We start from the raw sequence: 11,782 nt of genomic DNA, 5'->3' as shown, positions 1-11,782 counted from the left end.
AGTAAGCATTCTTCTTCTCAAGAGAAAGGATACAGTGGGTGAACACCACAAGCTATCCTGTGGTTTTACCTGCGTGACCACAGAGAAGACATGAGGAAGTAGGATGGAAAATCTACCTCAACCCTAGAGGCATGGGTATGTAGTCTTTATTGGGCAATTCCCGACAGAGTAGAAGGGCTGATCTGACTCTTGATCTTAATGAAGGGATTTCTGTTTCTTATTTACAAGAAGTGAGAAGTGAATACTATAATCAGGACTAGAGGTGCCCTGCCTCCAGCCAGGTGGAAGAGAGGGACAACCAGGTTTATTGGACTGTGAGGATCATATGGCCTGGCACATCAGACCACCAGGAGTATAAGGCTCTAGCAGAAACCAGTGCACAGTGTATCCTAGTGCCATCAAGCTATCAGGAAACAGAACTCATCTGGATTTCTGGGCTGACTGAGGGATCCCAGTCATCCGATAATCTTGGAAGTGACTATGGAATGGCCAGAGGGCAAAGATTTTAGTATGTCACCAGAGAAGATGACATGTTCTGAAGAGGCCCTACAGTATGATAAATTGCCATAAAATGAGAAGCAATATGCCCTGTTCACTGATGGGTCCTACCATATTGTGGGAAAGCATCAGAGATAGAAGGCAGCTGTATGGAGTCCCCTACAACAAATTGTGGAAACTGCTGAAGAAGGTGAATCAAGTCAGTTTGCAGAGGCAAAAGCCATCCAGCTGGCCTTGGACATTGCTGAATGAGAAAAATAGCCAATACTTTACCTCTATATTGAGTCATGGATGGTGGCAAATAAATACCCTTGGGGGAAGGGGCTGCTACAACAATGGAAGCATAACAACTAACTGGAAGCAGAGACGCAAACCCATCTTAGGCTGCTGCATTATGGCAAGATATTGCTGCCTAGGTGGGGAAGCTGGTTATTAAAGCATATCATGTAAATGCCTATCTACACAAGAGTCAGGACACTGAAGAATATCAAAACAACCAAGAGGTGGATCGGGCTGCTAAGACTGAAGTGGCTCAGGTGAATTTTTGACTGGCAACATAAGGGTGAATTATTTTTAGCCTGGTGAGCCCATGACACCTCAGACCATTAGGAAGAGATGCAACATATAGATGGGTTTGCAAACACCTCAGGCCATCAGGAAGAAATGCAACATATAGATGGGTTTGTGATTGAAGGGTGGACTTGACCATGGATGCTATCACACAGGTCATTCATAAATATAAAATATGAGCTGCAATCAGGCAAGCCAAGTGGTTAAAGCCTCTCTGGTGTGGAGGACAATGGCTGAAATATAAATACGGGGAGGCCTGGCAGATTGACTATATCACACTCCCACAAACCCGCCAAAACAAGTGCCATGTACTGATGATGGTGGAAGCAACCACTAAATGGTTGGAAACATGCCATGCCCCATGCCACCACCTGGAACACTATCCTGGGCCTTGAGAAACAAGTCTTATGGTGACATGGAACCCCAGAAAGAACTAGTCAGATAACAGGACTAATTTCTCAAACAACCTCATAGGAAGCACCTTGCTGAGTCTCACATTTACCTTTGCATGTATGATGGGCAGCAGCCATGTAGGCAGGCAGTGCATGTAGAATACCAAATTAACTGGACAGAGTGAAGAGATTTCTCTTTTTCTGTCAGACAAAGAAGAAAAAAAGGAAAAGTGTAATCCAGAATCTGTTCAGTGCTGTGCTCTTGGAAGCTGAGTGGTATTGAAACAAACCCGTATATGCTCATAATTGCAATTTTCAATTGTTATCAAAAGTGTTTTCCTGAACAATATAACAAGGAGTTTATGCTATATACCAGGACTTTCATTTTACCATACAGACCACTGAGGAAGAGCAACACCCACTGGTCTGCTGAAAGGAATGCAATCTGCCAACCCAGTCTGCAAAGAGAGGACAGATCTCATGTAAGTCATCAAAAGTCATTAAAACCTTTCTTCTGCTCAAACGCACTTAAAAAATGCAGTCATTACTACTATTTTCTAATGCAGACACCCTTAAATATAAATTCTACTTTGGTTTTACCTCAGCAAGTGCTGCTGTTCAAGCCTAGTTTTTAAAGATGCTTGATTTATCTTAAAAGAAGTACTACTGTTGGGTCTAACTGATAATTGAACATCTTCATCTAGGTCATATTAAGTATGGATTTTCAAAAAAATCAAATTCTCCTGTCAACTGATGTAGGTTCTTTTTTGATAGAAATCAAAGTGCAATCTGCCTAGATGTCTGGAGCAATTAAGTCCCCTGAGTTGAATTCCAGATCTGACCTGCCATGTCTTTACACTTCAAATAAAAATTAAACTTTATCAGCTAAAGGAGAGCTACTGATGAGGCAGTATAATGGGTATTTTTAAGAGACAACTGGAAATGTACAAGTACTAGAGATATCACAAAGGTATAACATTAAAAAATGAGATGTGAAGGCCCACAAGTAATATTGATACTGCTACTGGGTGTAATATTTGATGACTTTATCTTATTTATTTATCTGACAGAATAAAGCAATTCCATTCACTTGCATAAACATTAAGATGTTATCAAGAGCTGACAAACTCTGCAATACAAGAAAGAAAAAAAAAAAAGGTGGATTTTTTCAATTGAATTAAACCACAGGACCCTCAGAAGACTCAGAAGACTCAGAAGATCTGCAGGATAAGCTCTTAATTGCTTCCAACTTTATTTCTTCAGTTTTGTTTGGGTGTTTTTGTTTAATTTAACACTCCAGTGAACTATCCAATGAAAAAAATACTAGCGTTGGATATCAACTTTCACATTTTCACTTAAAGCAACAAATTCAGACAGTCAATATAAATCAATTTATTCTTTTTGTAATGATTCCCAGATGTAGGCTTCAATATTTCATGCATCACTAAATCTATCTAGTAACAATTTTTTTTTTGAAGCTAATAGAGATGGAGCCGTTCATTTTTCTAGTGTCTTTTTCTTATGCTAATGTTAAGCTTTGCCTTCGCTCTTTCAGACAGAAATGAATGGCTCCCCCAAGGCAGAAAGAATCTGTGAATTTAGCTTTGCATTCCACCCCAAATCCAATTATTATAACAACCCTGCTACTACTGTTATGGTTAAATGCCTGTCAGTGTTTCTATTACAACCCTTTCTCTGGGAGCTTATAGTTCAACCATCAAAAAAAAACTTTGCTCCAAGCTAAACCTTGTAATATTCAGTTTCAGCCCAGAATACATTAAAAGAACAAATAAAACCAGTAAACCTGCCAAGCCGCCTCCCCTGCCCCAACTTTCTAAAACATCACTTTGGCAGTTATAAATTTTTTAAAAGGGGAAAAGCAAGAAGTTTCAAAAAATCAAGACCCAAAAAAAAGAGCATTCAAGCCCTCATTCATGTCATTTGAAAGTCAACAGCAAAAGTCAAGCAACTTCTGGATCAAAAATGTGGGAGCAATCCATCTCTGTATAAAATGTTATTGATTTCAGAATCTGCCTGCAGACTGCAGACTGTGTGATGCTTCCATCTCTCTCGAAGTAAGTTGCTGTACGGGACAGTTAACACCTACCTGTTATAGATACCTGATCTAAATATTGATACATGCTAAAGAGTGAAGGGACAATAAAAATATAATCAAAACACTTATTCACATATTTCTAAAAGTTCTAACGTGAAGCTATAGAGAATAGACCTGTAAGAAGAACTACATCGGTAACACATTCAGCTGGCTTCTTGATCCATTGATACCTGATACTTTTTAAAATCAATAGCACCTTAACATATCAAACTATGCCTTTTCTAATTAACTATAAATTAAAGTCCGCACATCTACCTCTCCTCTAGCATTAGAACCTGTAAAAACCAGCACTCATTGAGCAACTCAGAAGAGCAATTTTAAACATGGAGAAGTCAATACCTAGGATGGAGATAGGAACACTCACAGATGTGGTTTTAAATATAACCAAGAGCAAACTGTTCTAAAATATATAGCTTACTGAAATAGTACACTGGGGAACATTGGAACGAACTATGCTACCCTAAGATGCTGGAGAAAACATTTTCAGAGACCTTTGGTTTTAAGCCTTTTTTATATGGTTAGTTGTTTTTCCTTGTTTCTTTGCAAAGAATTATTCATCCTTTATTTTGCTGACTTTTTCTAAATTATTTCAGTAAATTACCTCAGGGCTTACAGTTACGGAGGTTTCTCCAGGTTTGCTTCAGCAGCTCAATAGCTTTGAAGTTATAAGACTTCCTGTGCCATTGTTCTGTGGTTTTAAAGTTCCTCATAATCTCACTACAAATTAGACTCAACTAATTAAATGTGTCATCAGCAGGCTGTCACCCCAGCACAACATTTTGCAGATCCTTAATTAATACATTTAATTTACTAGCCTAAGTATAATACTTGCCCTCCTCCACTTAACATTTTGGAATCTTGAAATAGATAATTTAAACCTCTCACTGGTTTTTCATTTCTTTGTTTTCTTCTTTTGTGTTCAAGTTCCAATTCCATTTTTACTTCTCTTGCCAGGGCTTCTTTATTTCCTTGAGAGTATTTTACTTTTTTCTTTTATCTTTTATGAGGTCCAAGTATTTCAATGATCTCCTTAGAGTAAGTGAACTTACTACTTTGTACATATGGATGAAGTTGACTGGACTGAGTTGGCATAGATCCTTTCAGTTCTATGAATCATACTGATTGATACCAAGTGTGGATTTGACTCCATGTGTTTTATACAACACATGTATGGGGCTCTGAGATGGAGGTAGGCTTACGTCCATGCTTCAGATTTCTTATCTTTTGTTGGACTTTAGTATTCTGCTTGACTGTCAGAGCCTGTATTTTATAATTTAATTTAAGTACAATTCAGTTCTATAACATGATCTATTTAAGCCTACTCATTATTTCCTGAGGCTGCTATGGGATATATAGGATGACCTTGCTGTGAGATGTAAGTATATTAACATGCAATATTTCAGTGATTTAATTTACAATGCTAAGTTTTTGCTCTGTGTGAATCCAATCTAAATGAAATGAGGAGCTCTTAGAAATGTATGGAAACACTGTCTTTTATTTATACTGCGTCAATAGGCTGTTGCATTACAGAGGCTAAATATACTTGTAATATCCCTGGTCCATATTTGTTTCCACCTCATTTTACAAGGAACTTACACAAACAAAGGGAGTTTCCTGATACCATGCTGTTGTGATTTAACCACAGCCAGCAAGTAAGACCCACACAATCCCTTGCTCACTCCTCCCTCTTGGTGAGATGAGGGAGAGAATCAGAAGAGTAAAAGTGAGAAAACTTATGAAGATGAAGATTGTTTAATAGGTAAAGCAAAAGCTGTGTGTGAAAGCAAACTAAACCAAGGAATTCATTCACTACTTCCCATCAGCAGGCAGGTGTTCAGACATCTCGAGGAAAGCAGGGCTCCATCACCTGTAACGGTTACTTGGAAAAACAAACACCATTGTCCTGAAGTCCCCTCTTCCTTCACTTCCCAGCTTTATGTGCTGAGCATGATCACATGGTATGGAATATCCTTTGGGCCAGTTGAGGTCAGCTGTCCTGGCTGTGTCCCCTCCCAGTTCCTCATGCACCTCTAGTGTACTTGCTGATGGGGTGATGTGAGGAACAGAAAAGGCCTTGACACTGTGTAAGCACTGCTCAACAATAACAAAAACCTCCCTGTATTATCAACACTGTTTCCAGCATGAATCCAAAACATAGCCTCATGCCAGCTACTATGAAGAAAATTAACTCTATCCCAGCCAGAATCAGCACACATACTGGCTCGTTTTCCCAGCCATATGAATAGAAGGCTTAAAATTTTAGGAATAAATTCTGAAAAGGGCATAACAGTCATTCACCTTTTTAACCATTTAAATCAGTGCAAGATGTAGCGCCTTCCATGTGGATAGAGTTTGGCTAATGTGAATGCATTTTCAAAAGTCCTAGCGGACATTGAAACTTTTTCATCTGGTGGAGTGAGGTTTGGAGTGTTATCTGCAGCTCCCCAGGGCTGAGAACTGCTCTTTTGTACTGGTCAGACAGGTCCAGCCTTCTTCCTACACATCTAAAAGTAGGTTGCAAAATATAACTTCTTAAAAAATCCTTCAAAATGTGAACCAATTGAGCTGGGTGACTGGAACTGGGCTGTAGCACTACAGGTGCAGGGAAGACGATGAGCTTCCTAATGAGGAAATTTGCTTGAAAGGACTTTTCTGTAAGGAATGGCCCAGAGATGTCACCAAGTACCATAGTACTTCTCAACCATGAGATCCAAAATGGTGATGCCATTGCAGATACCAAAGCACATGATATATGGAAGACTTGATAACTAAAACTGCAGTTTTCAATATAACAACTCCTGAGATGAGACAAAATTAAGATCTACTTGTAACTCAGGAAAATATTCTGTCCTGAAATAGATAACTAGACTTTCTGTATAATGTATGAAGCATATTAATGTATGAAGCAAACCCATTTTCATAATGGATTTGCATTTTTAACAAGAAGCTAGGTGAGCTAGCCAATACAAAATCCAATATAAAAAAGTATGTCTTAAATCTTGTTTCTTTCTGGTACTGAAAAGTTTTACTCACTCTATTGATCACCCACAGCCTTGTATCTTCTCCAAGAAGATACTGGCTTTTTACAATATTTGGAGCCACTAGATTTGAGCGATTGTATTATCCTAGGAAAATGGTAGAAGTGATAGTGACTTTCATAAACCTACCAACTGAAGGGTTCCAAGAGTTTTCCAGGACTTGAGAAAAATCCATATCCATAGGAAGGTGACTTTATTTATTTTCTTTGGGCAAGGAGACTCGACTCTGTACTTTCTCAGACAAGTGTGCAAACCATAACAGTTTTGCCCTATCACTCTCCTCAGGAAAATGTTTCATTTGCATTAAATAATGACAGATTCTATAGCCCCAAAAGGGAGAATAAGCACAGATTTATGATCTTTTTTTCAATACTTAGTGTACTAAAAAGGAAACCTGGATTTCAATAGCCATAAACTTAAAAGGTACGATTTTATGCTGCTACTATGAGTATTACAGCCTGGTGGCCCAGGGGTCTCTTTTTAGTACTCATGTACGGAACACTAAAGAAGAATTTGGGCATTGTTGTATTGCAATTGTGAGTTTACAGACAAAAGTCTGTAAAATTTCTTGCAATGTCAATTTTGACATTTTGAAAGACTCTCATTGGAAAGCAAGGTCATATAGCAATTTTAGGAGGAGAATAGGTGTTGTGAAGTTGTCATCACTTCATTTTGCCTCTATGTATCTTATGTTCCAAGTTACAGTACATTTATTTTCAGATAGTTTTACACTGCATTCACCACAAATATTTTTCTGTCAAAATGTTTATATCAACCATGGAACTGTAACAGAAACTAACTACGCTTCTATGGCATGGAAGGAACAGATTTCATCTGGGGTTGGAACATCTTTTGTTTCACAGCATAACTAAAAAATATTTCCAAAGGTTTAAGTAGATTGTAGTGATTAATAAAGCAGGAGTACAGCTGTTTTTATAATGTTTAGATAAAGGTTATGTTCTACCTCCTCCCCGCCTCCTCTTGCTCCCCTCCTGCTTCCCCCCGTTCTCCCGTCCCTTCATTATATTGATTCCTGAAATATAAACAGGTTCTTTTATGGATTTGAGCATCATGAAACTAAAGCTCTTCAGATTTACTAAAGAAAATATTTTCAAAACATCATATTAAATTGGTTAAAAATTATTACTTCCAAATTTTAAATTTAGAATTAAGGAAGATTAAGATTATGGGCAAAATATGATGTCCACTGGAAAGGTTCAGATTTATTTTTGCATTTATATATTCAAAACCTCAGAGTCTGAGTACAAAATCTTTAAAATGCACGAATTCTAAAGCAGGACAGAGGAAAAAGCCCAGATGTGAACTCACTGTCAGTGTGGGCTGGCTTGGTATGTCCTACGCTATTGAGGCTGGCCAGAGAAGGTAGAGAATTTTGTTTGTGGAATGTCTTTACAGCAGACTGTGGCTTGGGTGGTTACCTCTCTGTGACCTACCGTTTGATTTTGTGCATCCTAGCTGTGTTACCTTTGCTCATTCTTATAGAAAAAAAAAAGTTGTCGAACAGTGTAAGAGTATTTAACTTGAAGCTACACAAGACAAGTTACAAGATAGAAAGACAAACTTGATATGGTAATAATGACTAGAGAATTAATGAAGAAATTACCGACTTTCATGAAAAGTTATACACCCCTAAAAAACCCTCACAAGCAAACAGTAGTTGCCAACTCAGCACAACTATTCAAAGTCAGTTTGAAGCAACAGAGAATGGTGGGCTGTGAGCAGGTAAGTTGGTGTCCTGGGTTCAGCTATAGCAGTCATTTTTCTCCTGCTGTGTTTTTTAACTTTCAGCCTGGGAACAACGCTGATAACACCGATGTTTTTAGTTGTTGCTAAGTAATGTTTATTCCGACCAAGATCTTTCTCAGTCTCATGCTTTGCCAGGGAGGAGGGGAAGCCGGGAGGAAACAGAGACAGGACACCTGACCCAAACTAGCCAAAGGGGTATTCCATACCACAGCATGTCATGCCCAGTATGTAAACCGGGGGGAGTTACCCAGAAGGCCAGATCACTGCCCGGGTCGGGCTGGGTGTCGGTCGGCGGGTGGTGGGCAATTGTATCTTCTCCCCATGTTATTTCACTAATCATTATTATCATTGGTGGTAGCAGTAGTGGTTTTGTATTATACCTTAGTTGCGGGACTGCTCTTATCTCAAACCATGGGAATTACATTCTTTCGATTCTCCTCCCCATCCCTCCGGGAGCGGGGAGAGGAAGAAGTGGGGAGAGTGAGCGAGCGGCTGTGTGGTTCCGAGTTACCGGCTGGGCTCAAACCATGACAGTTCTTTGTGACACCCAACGTGGGGCACGAAGGGTTGAGATAATGACAGATCTGACCGGAATGTGTCTAATCGTATTTGTGATAAGCATTCATTGTTACTACTCGTCACAATGGTGATTATTTGGCTCTCAGACTTGTTGCGCTTGATCTCAGAGTTTCAGCATGTTGTACCTTACTTACAGCCACTATTTGCTGTTTTAGTGTTTATCGGCTGGGGGGCCTGGGCTAAGGTTCTTGTTTCACTGTACTTCATGGTAATGACTTGTAATACAATAGACTCATTGATCATGAAACTGGTCCGGTTTGTGCTTCCAGCATGGCCATCACCTCCATACTTTGGGAGGTATATAATGAAATATTTTAGCAATTGCATATCTTTTTTTTTCTCCTCGGGGGGTCAACTTAGGAAGGAGGCTTTCTCTTTCACCCCCCGTTCCCCCACCAGCCTATTTGCAACAGCAGTTGAGAGTTCTGAAGGTTTTAGATGGCCTTTGAATACCCTTGAAACCTGCCTGCTGATTGTGCTGGGGATCAGCATGTTGGCAAACATACGGAGTGTGTTTTACCCACGGCCATCGCGCCCTGGGAACACCCTATTTTGTCTGATCTCGAAAGTTAAGCAGTATCGGGTTCAAGTCTGGTCTAGGGTTAGATGACGATATAGGAGGACCACCAAGAGATTTTCCCTGAGGCTGGACAGTCGTGAGTGGCAGAGTGTGTGGGATAGTATGGGCAAGTATCTAGGCCAGTGGGCCCCTCCAGTGCTTTGGAACTTCACCACTGAACAAGTGCAACATCCGGAAAAACTAGTAAAACACTTAAACGAGGTGTGCTGTCGTCCTGGTTATACCAGAGAGGGACAAATTTTGGCAACGTGCTGGGGCTTGGCCTACGCCTACAGAGCCCTGCTCAATACTATCCAGCACCTTCAAAGGGAAAAAAATGTCTCTGGATCTGATGGCAAAGCAACAGACAATGTAGCTATACCAAACTACAAGTACAGCAGCTACTCAGACCCTGACCACAACAGACAACGCAGCTACTCCAAGTACAGCAGCTACACCAACCCCAGTGACAAGCACAACAGCTACTCAAACCCTGACCACAACAGACAACGCAACTACTCCAACTTCAAATACAGCAGCTACACCAACCCCAGCGACAAGCACAGCAGCTACTCAAACCCTGACAGCAACAAACAATGTGGCTACTCCCAGCACCGCAGCTACACCAACCCCAGTGACAAGCACAGTAGCTACTCAAACCCCAACAGCAACAGACAATGTGGCTACCCCAAGCACTGCAGCTACACCAACCCCAGTGACAAGCACAGTAGCTACTCAAACCCCGACAGCAACAGACAATGCAGCTGTTGGTGTTACTCAACTCCCAAGCACAACAGCTGCACCAACCCCAGCAATAGACACTGCAACTCCAACCCTAGTGGCAGACGCTGCAGCCACTCCAATCCTAGTGGCAGACATTGCAGTCACTCCAACCACAGTGACAAACACTGCAGCTAAACCAAATGGCCAGTTTGTGGCAATGTCTGTTGGCCCTGTAAGCAAAAGCAAACAAGAGGCACAAAGAGCAACCCGGAAAGCAAAGAAAGATGAAGACCCAATGCCATTACTACATGCAACAGCATCTGAACAAGAGTTACTACTACGTGGGTCAGAGGAAGAGGAAGAAGAAGAAGAGGTCACTTCTCGACCCTGGACCTCAACTGATCTGCAGAATATGCGAAAAGATTTCACCCGTCTTCCAGGGGAGCACATTGTCACCTGGTTGCTCCGGTGCTGGGACAATGGGGCCGACGGTCACGAACTAGAAGGTAAGGAAGCCAAGCAGCTGGGATCACTTGCTAAGGAAGGAGGAATTGACAAAGCGATTGCAAGAGAGAAGCGAGCCCTCAGTCTTTGGAGGCGGCTCTTGGCAGCTGTGAAGGAAAGGTTTCCCTACAAAGACAATATTATGAGTCGCTCAGCCAACTGGACCACGATAGAGAAAGGCATCCAGTCCCTGAGGGAATCAGCCATTATAGAGATGATCTATCGTAGGCTGGATGCCAGGAACACATCCGTAGATCCAGATGAAGTCGAATGTACACAACCCATGTGGCGGAAACTTATGCGGAGTGCGCCATCATCATATGCCCACACATTGGCATCAATGACCTGGAATGACGGAATATCACCAACAGTGGATTGCCTGATTCGTCAACTCCGAGAGTTCGAAGACAATCTCACCCCTTCCATCATTTCAGCTGTGGAAAAACTCTCCCAGGAGTTCAAACAATTGAGAGACAATTTATCCGATCTATCCAGTTCCCCACGTGTACCAACCCATGTCTCAGCTATTAACAGAAGGCGCCCTACTGCTCGAGAAAGAAAATATAGGAGGTACACGCCACGGGCCACCCTATGGTTTTACCTGCGAGATCACGGAGAAGACATGAGAAAGTGGGATGGAAAACCTACCTCAGTTCTGGAGCAACAGGTGCGTGAACTGAAGAGGAGAACAATGGTCAAGGATGATCCTCCCAGGAAAGCTGCTGCTCCAGTCTCTGGTGAGCAGTTTCCCAGATGGAGCGAAAGAGCTGATTTTACTCCAGCTCCTGTGATAAGGAATACTAATCCCTTTCTACAAGACAGAAGTGGAGAATTTTATGATCACTATTAGAGGGGCCCTGCCTCCAGCCAGGTGGAGGAGAGGGATAATCGGGTTTACTGGACTGTGTGGATCAGATGGCCTGGCACATCAGTCCCACAGAAGTATAAGGCTCTAGTAGATACCGGTGCACAGTGTATCCTGATGCCATCAAGGTATCAAGGGGTGAAACCCATTTATATTTCTGGAGTGACAGGA

The sequence above is a fragment of the Strigops habroptila genome, chromosome 6, assembly GCF_004027225.2.
Source record: "Strigops habroptila isolate Jane chromosome 6, bStrHab1.2.pri, whole genome shotgun sequence".
Classification (NCBI taxonomy): domain Eukaryota; kingdom Metazoa; phylum Chordata; class Aves; order Psittaciformes; family Psittacidae; genus Strigops; species Strigops habroptila.
Note: the sequence above shows the minus strand (reverse complement) of the source record.